Source organism: Zingiber officinale, chromosome 8B (genome assembly GCF_018446385.1).
Source record: "Zingiber officinale cultivar Zhangliang chromosome 8B, Zo_v1.1, whole genome shotgun sequence".
NCBI classification, from domain to species: Eukaryota; Viridiplantae; Streptophyta; class Magnoliopsida; order Zingiberales; family Zingiberaceae; genus Zingiber; species Zingiber officinale.
Window position 1 is genome coordinate 74,303,333 of NC_056001.1, and position 14,198 is coordinate 74,317,530.

Below are 14,198 nucleotides of genomic sequence, written 5' to 3' on the forward strand. Positions count from 1 at the left end.
GCGATGAAAAAGATCCCAAATCGCAATCGGGAAACCTCCTCGATCGCTCTCTGATCACCGGAAGATGAACGCAGTAGCTCAGTGATCGCCGGAGATGAAGAAGTCTAGCTCGCGGATCGGGAAGGAGAATGGGAACTCGGCCGCCGCAAGGAAGAAGACGATGACACTGTAGCAGAAATCGCGAACCCGAGCCCGAGCACTGTAGCTTCTCACGCGGCCTTTTAAATCTCCTCAGATTTGATCCAACGGCTGAGATACTTCGGAGCTCGATCAATGGTGGAAAACATCCCAGATCTGGATCAAAACTTCTGGATCTTCATCTATGGTCCAGATCTATTCCTCATTAGGGTGGATGGGCTGGATCTTCAATGGATGACCCAGATCTCTCTGATCTTCAACGAACGGTCCATAATGCTCCAAGGTTTGATCGCCTCGTTTAGCCCTTGATTTGAGCCCAGATGTGGTCTGATTTGATCGGGTCCATGACCCTTTTGATGCTTATAAAATAATAATCAAATATTAGCATCAAATACCATAATTATAAGCCAATTTGCAATTAAGTCCAAATTCAAATGCAATTTATGAAATGCAATCTAAATGTGAGATTATGCTGTGAATAATCCAATAAAAACATGCATTATGAATTAAAATAATGTAGCAAAATCATGGTTATCAAATCCCCCACACTTAGCCTTGGACGTCCCGTACAAGTCAATAAAACCTAAAATCATCTCCATATAAATTCCCTACCAATACCTAGAAGATGGTAAAAAGAATTTAACTACGATCATTTTAAAGATCACAAACAATCATGAATACAATCCAAACAATAATCAGTAGGTATGGTAGTTTCAATCCAATTGAAAAATTAAGCAAGATGCAATCTCACAAGGGATTTACCTATTCTAGCTCTCACACTCAAAATATGTATTAGTGGAGCTCACTCAATGCAACTCACAACATTTCACTACCATAAGCTTGCTTAGTGTCTAATTCTCCACCACTATAAACATAGCATACATGAATCAAAAGGATTTTATCAACAAGAATTGAAATGGAAGCAAAAAGAACAATGAAAAAGAATGAAATGGCAAAAGAAAAGAATTCAATGAAAAATTGAGAAGATAAGAGTATTGGAGGAATATACTTGATGAGTTGACCAAATTGATGTGAAAAGAGTTGTAAACCATTTGTCATTACCAATTCAAAATATCAAGCTACCCTCTCCTTCAATTTGATGGCAAACAAAGAATCTTGATACTCTATCTTCACACTTGATACTTTCTTACTTGTGCCATTTTTCAAAAATTTCTTCTGTTTTCACTGGATTTTTCACTTCCACTCCATCACTAGAAAGCTCAAAAACAAACTCACATTAGCTAATGGAAAATAGCACCCTCCCCCACACTTAAAACATTGGCCGTCTCGGACAATAAAATACAACATGCTTTCCAATTCATAACACACCATATGCTCCTTACTTTTCCTTTTCTGCAGATCCAAACTCTTGTTTCCCCTTCAACAGCAACCATCTACCCTTTGAACTCGAATTTTGAAACAAAAACTGATCCATTCTTAAGCACTTCAACTTCAGAAATTCACTATTAATACTTCATTAATAAGGGAACTTTCTCTAATGGAAATCCTTGTTTGCATTTCCACAGTTCAACAATAAACAGATTTAAAACAAACAGATGTTCAGATAATCAATTCAAAACTTCAGTTTCAAACATTGGAATCAAGGTAGTTGCTGGTCTAGAACTGTGATGATAAATTCTCAAACCTTCCCTCTAATCAGAAAAGCTTAAGAGAATTGCCATCTACACTTCCATAATCTTCCATACTTTGATGTGGATTTACAAATATTATACTGCCATCAAGCAGAATAAATTTCAGAACCAGTCTTAAAGAATCAACTTCAGCCCAGAAATTAGTTTCTAGAATTACAGCATTCCACGTTCAACAATCAGAAATTCCTGCACTTCATTATTTCTTCTTCCCCTGCTTCTGCATTCTCATGAAGTTCCACCCAACTACTGAATACTTCAGATGTGCAGTATCAACTCTAGCTCAGAAGAATGGATTCTGCTTCCAGATTTCAGAATTTGAATAATTTGCTTATCTGAAGAATTAAACAGCTGACATTCTATTCCAAAGCACTTAAGAATGGCACTTCTATTGCATTGATAGAACACAAATTATGCTCCAGCAGCAATATATAATTGAAGTTCAGTTTTCAGATGTCATCTAGCATCGAGTTAACAGAACTGGAATTCAGTTATTGTTCTGGACAGAAGCAATATGAAAAATTGGCACAACACATGTACTTATTGGTACATTGGCTTTATTTCTGCAATTCTGCAAAATTTCCAGCACTTCTTACATAAAGATGCACTGATTGAGCAGCAAAATTTCAAAATTAACATGAACCAATGGCCTCTACTTCCATTTTTCATAGCAACCTACTGATTTCAGTTTCTTTTTATGCAGATATCATTTGTTGTCTAAACAATTGCAGAAATGGAAATTTGTTGCTGTACTTTGATACTCCATTTGATACTCAACAATTCCCAGCTTTCTTCAAGCTCAAACACATTTTAAATCTGCATTTCATTTCAAGATTCCGCATTCCTGCACAGCAGCAGTCTATTGCACAATTTCTGAAACTAACAACAGCTCTGCATTCTGAGTTCAGTTTCAGAATCAGTGATATCCACAATCCTCTGATCTCTACAACTTCAAAAATTCCAGGTTTGGCATACAATTAAATTTCTCAAGGATTTGAGAATTAAGAGAGGAAGTTGGCACACAATTTACACAAAAATCAAAGACCAACAACTCACAAATCAGTTTCAAAATACATTGCTGGATTATGAAATTGTATCTGATTGGGCACTATTTCAATTCATCCTGAAGAATAAATCTCATCAAAATTAATCCAAGTTGATACATCAGTTTCCAAATCTGATCTGTAGTTTCTGTTTTTTTTTCTGTTTAATTCTGCATCACTTGTCCATACCTAATTCAGATTAAAATCCAGCAGAAGCTCATTTGATACTTCTTTAATGACTAAAGTGTGCCAATTTTCTCTCCTAATTGTTACATTGTATCAACTTCACCCTTTGTCTATCAATTCCTGACATTTGTTCTTCAAAAACTTAGAAATTGATTACTCAAAATCATTTGTTTCAAAGAGTTATGGTATTTTCTGGAATTCAGATAAAACAATCAGATTTAAGGAATTCACGGTACAATGATCAGCAAACTCATCCTGTATTTATGTCGTGTATAGGATCCATCATTCAGTCAGCAGCTATGTCCATTAGTTTACTTAGTAGTACTGTCCAGAATTAAGTATTCCTCCACACAACAATTTCAGCAACTCGCAGTTTCCCAAGTTGGCACAGAACTGCCACATAATTCTGCCTTTCTACTTATGAATTTCCAAGATTTAGCAAACTGCATATTTCAGCATTTCTTCATTTCCTTCTTTTCAGTTTCAAACTACTGCCCTTGTCTCCATTTTTTTCATTTCCAGAGAGTAGTACTTCACCTATCCATTTGCCTTTACTCCTTTACTGCTTTGCTGCTTTGTGAGTATAAATCCCAATGATAGCTCCTAAGATTTGTTTCTTTCTTTGCCTTTAGCACTATTACTTTCTTTTCCTGATCGGATCAAAGATGTCTTCCAAAGTTTGTGTAGTTAAGAAACCAATTATTTTGTTCTCCAATGAAAATAGCAAACCCATTCTGAATTTCTGCATTTAAGTTTTCTAGTCTCACATCCCTGATTTTCTTGGACTTTCCAACCACATCTTGAATTTGATTCCAACCTCACTAACAGTTCATTATCACAGAATTCATTAGCCACTGAACTTAATTTGATGAATCCAGTGAGTTGCTATTAAACATAAGAATTCAGCTTGAACATCATAAATTTCAGAATTTAACACCTTGAAAGACTATGTATCACTATTCTTAAACATACAATGAATCACTTCAATATTGCTTCCCAATAGCCACACTCGTTCATTGCAATGTGCCCATCAATTAGTAACCAATGAACCTTGCTTAGCTTCTTAGGCAATTTAAGCACTTGATACAAATGATAAACTCTTGCCACTTTCATATCATGCTCGAAAATCATTAATGAAATTTTCCATCCAGCAGCTATGCTTTGATGCTAAATTCTCAATTTCAAAATTTCCAAACGATTTGAAATACCTCTAAGATTGAACAATTTGAAATAAGAAACCTCCATGATTCTTAAGCATATACAATTCTTCCCCCACACTTAAATCTTTATCCATCTAGTAAATCCAACTCATCAAGAAATTCCACCACAACTCTCAATAAAATGATTTCAAGCGAAGGCAATCAAAATTTAGAATGCTAGATGAGAATGTTTCAAGAAAATTGTGAGGAAAGAAATTAGAAATTATGAGGGGAAATAAAATTGGCAAAATCCTCAATTTCCATGCATACATATGCTATTATGATTTTGAAAAGAAATTAAGCAAGTTCTAGAGTTCAATTGCTATGAGCACATGAAACACAATTAAGCTAAATAGATCAACATGAAATCCACTACCATTTTAACCAAAATCATATAAGTAGAGTATCCAATCATGTCAAATGACCTAAAGTTGATGATCAAATTTAAGAGACTTTTACCATCTTAAAAGTATCACTAGAAAAATTCATGGAGACTTTCATTCAAAATGAAAATGCTATGTACTATGAAAATGCAAAATATGAAAGCAAAGTGGGGAAGTGCAAAATATATAACTAAAGAAATGCATAACAAGAATTTATTAACAAAGCATGAATTAAAATGTATAAGAAAACGAATTTGGAACCAACTCCCCTTAAATTCCGGTGGTCGAAGAAGGTTTAGCAACAAAATCCACACCGGTAGAGGTGTAATTGTGGTTCCACTAAAATTCTTTTTATTCTTCATTTTTCCTTTCAAAGCTTTTTCTAGAGGACGGAGGCGGTTCAGTTCAAGCATCCACTCTGGAAGCTTATGTTCTCCTACAACATCAATCAAAGAAAACGTCTCCCACACGCATGTGGGGTAAAAAGAAGATAGGAGAATATTAGTGTGGGTAGAAAATTTGTCAATCAATGAATCACAACTAATAAAATCAACAATTGGTACCTTAATTAAATTCTCTAAAAAATCACAAAAAATACTAACCTTTTCATGTTGAAAGGTACCTGGAGTGGTGATTTTTACCTCTTCTTCATCATGTTGTGGCTCAAGCTCTTGTTCAAGTGATGGTTCAGGTGAATGTACATCCTCATGTAGTGATTCTTGGGTGCTTGGCTCCATAGCACAAGTCCCTACACTTACATCTTCAACTTCATCACATCCAGGTGATTCTTGAGGTAATGCTTCCAGTAAGCATTCCCCTACACTTAAATCATCTTCAAAAACATGTTCAGAACCTGAATCACTATCAACATCTTCAACAATAATATAAGTAGGATCAGAAATTTGCATAATCACATAATCATCACAAAAAATATTAGAAAAATCATGTGAATTAATGGAAGTAGGGTCAGGCCTGACAGAATCGCTACTTTCCATCTCTCCACTGGAGTTTTGTGCTTGCGACTGATTGATGGATGATGCAATTTGATCTAACTGAATCTGTATGTTTTGTATCCTTGAAAATTGTCGCTCTTGATGTTCGATCATTTGTTGTATCATCTCCCTGAGTTTCCATGTTGACTCATCCATCTGAGGATCGTTTTGTTGAAAAGGTTGTGGCATAAAATTTGTTGAAACTTCTTGGAACCCATATGAACTCTGGTAAGCTGGATATGACTCAATAAATTATCCTTATACACTTTCATACCTGAAACATGAATTATCCACCCAATTAGCATTAAATCCATTTGAAAATGACTCATACCTATTTTGTTGATCCATGTTTGGGTAATATTGATACTCAGGCTGAAAATGATAACTCTCCATTCCACCTCCATAATTCTGAAAATATAGATCCATGCTAAAGAAATCTCTTGTTCTTCACTACAACACTAGAAAACTCAATGTTAGAAGATTCAAAAGCATAAAGTTTCATTCACATGAAAACATGAACAGTAAAAACACTTAGAAATTCAAGAACAAACCAACATGAAAAGACAAAAAGAATAAGCAATCAAATCAATCAACATGCTGACAAATAAAATCAATCAAATCCAAAATAAACACACATTGCTAGTTAAGTTCCTTGGCAACGACGCCAAAATTTGGTGTCGGCCTTTTTGCATGTCACAAGGCTCACCAAATTGATAAAAATTGGAACTCACATAAACTAAATGAAACACGTGTAGTAAGGAGTCCCAAGTCGTATTTTTCCAAGGATTAACTAGTAAATGTGTGTAAATTCTAGAATTGGTTCTAATCAACATCTAATTCCACTTGAATACATCTTATTTCCAAAAGTGCACAGGAACAATCTATAATAAAAAAAATAACCTTTCATTCACCATCACAATCAATTTCAACATTCAACTTATCAACCAACTTAAATTCAGAACCTCAATCAAGAGTATTAACAGAGGTAAACAATGAGAAGGGTAAATGATTCATTCATCAATCAAGCACATTTACAGCCACATCAAAATTCATTTAATCAAACAAGAATTTTCTAAATTCATGAATTGAAGCTAACTTGTTCTTGTTGAAATAGAAACATAAAATTCTAAACTAGAAATGAATTACAAACTAAGTTAGTAGTTCATCATGGATGGAATTGCAGAAATCTTAAGACAAACAATTGTGCAAGAAAGTAATCTGAAATGGATTTGCAACAGGAATTCAAACAAAACGAGATGATAAGAAATGAATCAAATCTGTTGATCTGAGCATATTCAAAAACAATTAAAAGATAAAGACAAAAGAAAGCAAAAACCCTAACATTCCTCAACCAAATCCCGAACTCAACTCCTCGACAATCTGCCGTGAAGCAGAAATGCTCTCGGAACCCCTTAAGCATTCAACAAACAATCTCTAAGCCTACAGCTATTACCAGGTGATGATCACAGCATCTTGGAAACCTCCCTTCAGCTCACATCACTCTGATAACCTCACCAACTGAAGAAACAGAGCTCAGGTTCTGAAAATTTGCAAACCAGATCAATTGGCCAAATCGACTCAGGTTTGCTACGGCATGACAATCGGAAAACATCCAGAAGCATCTGAGAAACCTCTCTTCAAGCTCTGGTGGAAGCGAATAACGCCGATCAGGAGACCTCCTCAACCGGGTATTCTGCGATGAAAAAGATCCCAAATCGCAATCGGGAAACCTCCTCGATCGCTCTCTGATCACTGGAAGATGAACGCAGTAGCTCAGTGATCGCCGGAGATGAAGAAGTCTAGCTCGCGGATCGGGAAGGAGAATGGGAACTCGGCCGCCGCAAGGAAGAAGATGATGACATTGTAGCGGAAATCGCGAAGCTGAGCCCGAGCACTGTAGCTTCTCACGCGGCCTTTTAAATCTCCTCAGATTCGATCCAACGGCTGAGATACTTCGGAGCTCGATCAACGGTGGAAAACATCCCAGATCTGGATCAAAACTTTTGGATCTTCATCTATGGTCCAGATCTATTCCTCATTAGGGTGGATGGGCCGGATCTTCAATGGATGGCCCAGATCTCTCTGATCTTTAACGAACGGTCCATAATGCTCCAAGGTTTGATCGCCTTCTTTAGCCCTTGATTTGAGCCCATATGTGGTCTGATTTGATCGGGTCCATGACCCTTTTGATGCCTACAAAATAAGAATCAAATATTAGCATCAAATACCATAATTATAAGCCAATTTGCAATTAAGTCCAAATTCAAATGCAATTTATGAAATGTAATCTAAATGTGAGATTATGCTGTGAATAATCCAATAAAAACATGCATTATGAATTAAAATAATGTAGCAAAATCATGGTTATCATTCTCTATATGAAAATCTCCCTCATCATGGCGATATTAACATTCATCTCTAAAGGGTTATCAATGAATCTCGACAAAGTCGAGGTAAATGTCTCCCTTATGTGCTAGTCACTATTCCAAAGGCTAGTAGACGCCCGTGATTTACCTCCTCCGTGTTGGCCCTGAGATGGGTTGGCGGGGGTGCTGGGGGCGAGCGTATTCGCCTTTTGCCTCAATCTAAAGGGTTATCAACGAAACATCCATCTTGCACACCAACCAAAGTGACTATCTCCTGGAGGTATCTATGTTGGTGTAAGTAGAATGTGTTGGTCCGTGTAGGCCGGCTGGAGAGGATTGAGTTACCTAAAACACTAAAACAAAACACCTTTTTCCTCTTTCAACTTAGATTAGCAGCAATAGCATAAAAATAAAAAATACGAAACTAAAAGAAAGAGATTCAGAATTTACTTGGTTACAACAGAGGTGGTTGTTAATCCAAGATAGATGAAAGCTCACTAAGAATTTCCTTCGGTGAAGGTGGAGAAACCTCTTTCACACACTAACAGCTCAGACTATTGCTAGGAAATGAATACTCAAGTTGTTACATCTTTCCTAGGTTCAGGGGTCTTTCTATAGCCCTTGGAAAAACTTATCCGCAAGCTAAAGACGCCTTCCATAGGGCTGGAAGGCGCCTCTAGTGAGGCGCCGATGGATAAAGTTTTATCCACTGCAACAGCTCGAACCAGCTTGGTCGAAGGCGCCTTCCATAGTCATGGAAGACGCATTCCATGATGAGTTGAAGGCGCCTTCCATGCACAGTGAAGGCGCCTTCCAACAAAAGGCTTCAGCTTCTTTTTCTCTTCCTCTCTCTCTTCCGCTTGGGTGATTTCGGCCAACCGAAATAAGGTTCACCCGAACTCAATTTTCGCATTCTTCTCGAGCAACCTTCCTCCCCGACTTCTCCCCCCTCGGGCATTCGCGTGCATTCTTCTCGGTCACCGATGTACTCTTCCACAGCACCTCGCCCCTCAGACGCACCGAGTCCGTCAGCGCTCTTCCGTGTCGTCCTTCTTGTTAGCTGCATCTTTCGCTCGACTTTCTGTGCTCCTAAACTCCTGCACACTTAGACACAAGGATCAAAATATAACAGGACCTAACATAACTTGGTTGATTACACCAAAAATAACCTTGGGATTCTAACAATCTCCTCTTTTTTTTATGTGAGCAACGCAAGTTAAGTTAGGGTAAACTAATCATAAAGTAAAGATAATAAAATTGCAATACCAAGTAAAGATAATAAAATTACAATTATGTAATAAAGTGTAAAAAGATTTTCAAATTTAAATTTGAATTGAACTATTACCTCCTCCTAGACTTAATTTTCCCTTCTCCCCCTTTGATCACATAAAAAATTAGGGTACCAAAAAAAAAAATCTAAGGGTAACTTTTTCAGAGAGAAATTTTTTTTCAGATTTTCCAAAAAAAAAATTGAAAGAATTTATCAAGTTTTTGACAAAATTTTGGTAAAAGATTGTAACGTTAATATTTTTTAGAAACTTTAAGTTTTGCAAAAATAATTTTCTAAGTAATTAAATTTTCAAACAATTGACAAAGATTGAAAGCATTATCTTAATTTCACAATTTTATCAGTTTGTCAATTAAATATTCAATTCAGTAATTGGTTTCTAGGCTGTGGCGAGACGCTAGACCTTCTTAGTTATTGGATCATCAACCACTTTTAGACAAAACCTCTTAAAAACTTTAAACATTTAACTTTTCTGAAAGCTTTAGGTTCAAAAAAAATAATGTTAATCTAAGTATGATTTTGGAACCCAATATAGGTTCCTTCCTACTTGATTAATCAAGAATTTTGGGGGCACATAACTTTTGAGAATTTTTCTAATTTGACCCTTGTGAAATTTAAGATACCAGCTTAGCCTTTTAAAATTTTGAACTTGAACAGTTAAACATGTATGATTTTCTAAGTTTCTACTTGTGTCCTCAATTTATCATTTTCAATTTTTAATTTTTCAAAATCTTCTAACAGATAGATTTTGCTAAAATTATTTTTAATTTTTTATTTTCTTTTTCAAGTTTGCAACAGTCTTTAGTTAATAATTTAACAAATTTAAAGAACTTATCAGGTGGAAGAGATCGTACCTGACTTACCTTATCGATCTCGTTGTCTGTAGCTCCCCATGAACTGTTGCTTTCTTCTGTTGACGCTCCCCCTTCATCGATGCTCTCGATGCTCATTTCGGACGAGCTTGCTTCGTCTTCTGGTAGGTACTCGGCTATTAGAGTTGTTCTGATGATGACTTGGTGTCCATCAAGGAGTTGAATTTGGCTTCTTTTGATTCTTCATGGACCTTCAAGAACTGTTCCCAAAGTTCTTTTGCACTTTGGTAGTCGCTGATTTTATTGAGATCTTCAACTGGTAGTACACTTAAAAGATGAAATTTAGCCTTACCATTTGACGTAAAATCGTCACGCTGCTTTTTGGTCCAGAGGTGTTTTTTGATTTCTTCTCCGTTTGTGTTCTTCGGTGCTTCATAACCATATTTCATTATTAATAAAATATTAAAATTTGTTTTGAGAAATACCTCCATTCGTCGCTTCCAAAACACGAACTCCCCCTCGAACGTTGGTGGGTAGATACTAGCTCCGACCATTTCTTGTTTGCTTCAGTCGGCGGTTAGTCCTTCTGAGGCGAACTTGGCTCTGATACCACTTATTGGTCCGGGTAGGCCGGCTGGAGAGGGTTGAGTTGCCTGAAACACTAAAACAAAATACCTTTCTCCTCTTTCAACTTAGAGTAGCAGAAATAGCATAAAAATAAACAATATGAAATTAAAAGAAAGAGACTCAAAATTTACTTGGTTACAACTAGGATGGTTGTCAATCAAGGCAGATGAAAGCTCACTAAAAATCTCCTTCGGTGAAGGTGGAGAAGCCTCTTACACACACTAATAGCTCAGACTATTGCTAAGAAATGAATACTCAATTTGTTACATCTTTCCTAGGTCCAGGGGTCTTTTTATAGCCCTTGGAAAAACTTATCTGCAGGCTGAAGGCGTCTTCTATCTGGAAGGCGCCTCCAGCGAGGCACCAGTGGATAAAGTTTTATCCACTGCAATGGCTCGAACCAGCCTGGTCGAAGGCAGCTTCCATGCGTAAGGAAGGCGCCTTCCATGAAGGCTTGAAAGCGCCTGTCACGCCCCAGAGGAGTCTCTGTCCGAAGAAATTTCGGCAGCATCTCCCCTGTACAGCGGACAATATGAAACTTTCTACATATCACATATACATCAGCCACAGGCGGCTGGAATGATAACAAAAAAAAATAAAGACAAACACCACGCAGTTAATAAAGATATCCATAACAATAGGACTCTGACTCAAAATCCACCCTACTCCACTACACTCGTAAAGCTCAAATCCAACGAACTCACCTCTTCTGCCGTCCAGGCAGGCATATAGTAGAATAAAAACCAAACCATCCAAAAGTCCATCAAACGGTAACAATCCGTACAATATCCATAAATAAAATCCAAAACAAAACTAAAACATAGTCTGATGGAAGAAAAACCAAAATAAAGCAAATAACAACCTAGTAGAGAACTAGCTCTATGTGCAGATGGGGGGCCAGCGACTGGAACTGCTCCGGACAGCCTCAACCTGAAAATATATCAACAATGGAGGCGGGGTGAGTCCAACACTCAGCAGGTACAACTGATATGCATAATAAAACAAATAACAGACAACACTAATCATGCGTACAGTCTCCTGAATATGAGGAGGATAAATGCAACTGAAATGAAATCAGAAGATAACTGTACTGACCGGATCAAAGTATAAAGGTAACAGGTCGTCAGACCGAGTGAGTCATAATCCTGTATGCATGTCAATCAATGCATCCAAACAAATGCAGCATATAAGTGCAGCAATCACAAGCAAATAAAAATGCAATAAATGCATATGTCAACCCCATACTCTGAAATCAATGCTCCTGTGCAATGACGGGATGCTGTCGGAGTACTCCTGTCCTTTGACCCCAAATCATAAATGGGAGAGCTCAATGCTCTCATCTCCCGGTACACGATGACGGGGAGGTATCTCTGCCGGCTACCACGCTGAGTCACTGACCAACGGAGCCAAGCAGAGTCCACCGTCTACCGGCTACTACGCCGCTACACTAAATGCCAGAGGCTACCACGCTGAGTCACCTGACCAACGGAGCCAAACAGCAGAACCGCCACACACCAGCCAGATATACAAATCCATGGGTGATGTGTGCAGTACATGTAACTGGCGATGAGCTCAACCAAAGTAGAGCCGACAATCGCACAGCATGCAATCATGATGCATGATACTGAACATGACAATCTCATGAATAACATGGCATGATCCATATAAATAGATACAAAGTGTGTACCACAAGAAGACGTATCAAATAGAAGGTACACAAATCGAAGAGGGTATCAAATAAACCCTAGGTCCAGAATATAACAGAGCATGTGGTTAGGTCACTACCTAAGGCATATGTGATCAGGTAGATAATATGCAGTGCAGAATAAATAAACAAACAACATGTACTAATCATGTAGTGACCAACCGAAATAAACAGGTAACACAATTACTGTTATATGTTAAACATATTATCATGCATATCAAAAGACATAAGTCAAAGTACCCGCCTCCAATAAAGTGATCCAAATCTGACTCCAAGATACTCGTCTCGCGTCAAGATCCTGTGTTACGAATATAAATATATTTCATTTAGCTACATTCTCATAAATAGCTAAATAACTCTCTAACCCTAGTTTAGGGCAAATCCCTGACCAACACATAAACCCAATTCAACCCATACATGATCAATAGCATATATCAAATTCCTATGCCTTACCTGAAACTCACAGCCGTTTTATCACTGTTGGAAGTAGGATCGTTTGCTGCTGGAATCCTTCCTACTGATCAGATCATGTTGAGATCAATAATTGGGAATCACAAATCAAACAACAACCCATCTTACAACCTAATCTTACCTCAGGTGTGCCAAGCTGTTGACAGGGGGTGGTGGCCGGAATCAAACAGAGACAGCAACAAACTCTTGATGCTGTGATAACCGGAACCAACTAGGTCACTGTCTTCCAACAATCGAATCGAAAGAAATCACACTACAAATGCATCAACAACCCAATCAACTACTAGTGCACAACTAAAATTTCAACCTAATCCTTACCTTCATCCAGTAGCTCACTGGATTAGAGGACGGAGGAGTTAGGTCACCGGTGTTGTTTCCAGCAAGGGCTACTGAGGCAGTAAACCAGAGCAAAGGGGCGACGACGACATACAGATCCCAAGTGGTGGCCACGGCAGAACCCTTACCAGCGTCGGAAACAGAGGCTAGGGCAGAGGCTACAAATCGACAATTGCTTTGAGTGTTGGCAGCCGGCTATCTGCTGAGCGGGGGCTAGGGCACGGTGAGAACTCGGACAAGGAGTCTCGGAGTGGCACAGAAGAGGTCGGAAAAAGGCGTCGACGGCGTTGGCACCTAGGGCTCGGTGCTGCTCGGCGTCGGGAGAAAGAGAGACAGTGGCATCGGCAGAGATGCTAGGGCATAGAGGAAAGGCAGCCGAGGCTGGGAAATCGGTGCCGGCAGTGGCATCGCTGGAGTCGGGGCAGAGGCTAGGCACCGGCGATTTGGGGACGGCAGAGCGGAGAAGAAGAAAAAGGAACAAACCTTGATCGGGGCTTAAATCGCGAGCGGTTAGCTCGGCGCCGGTTAGGGCAAGGGGGTGAGGACTTCGGCCGCGCGGCAATGAAAGAAAACGGCGGAGGAAAATAAGAAAAAGAATAAAGAAAAAGGGAGAAAAATCAAACATTTCCTCTTTAAAACGAGGTAGCCTAAACAGGCTTTTCCGGACCCCATTTTTATCCCCGTTAACTCGTCCGTACGAGCTCCGAAAAATTCCCGAAAAATTTCTAAAAATTCCGGAAAATTCCCTTATTAATATTCGCCTATTTTCGGTATTTTACAGCGCCTTCCATGAAGGCTTGAAAGCGCTTTCCATGCACATTGAAGGCGCCTTCCAGCAGAAGGCTTCAGCTTCTTTTTCTCTTCCTCTCGCTCTTCCGCTGGGGTGATTTCGATCAACCAAAATAAGGCTCACCTAAACCTAATTTTGACCTTCTTCTCGAGTAGCCTTCTTCCCCGGCTTCTCGTCCCTCGGACCGCTGTGCGTGTCCTTCTCGTCCACCGG

General features: G+C 38.6%; 1 long non-coding RNA gene across 1 annotated transcript; it reads right to left on the reverse strand.

The window, feature by feature from the left end:
- Nucleotides 1-12,652: 12,652 nt before the first annotated feature.
- LOC122016510 lies at nt 12,653-13,740 on the reverse strand. The gene is made up of 4 exons (XR_006121133.1): nt 13,178-13,740; nt 12,981-13,051; nt 12,842-12,905; nt 12,653-12,686 (listed from the first exon to the last, which is right to left on the reverse strand). It is a non-coding gene; the product is annotated as an uncharacterized LOC122016510 (long non-coding RNA).
- Nucleotides 13,741-14,198: the final 458 nt, after the last annotated feature.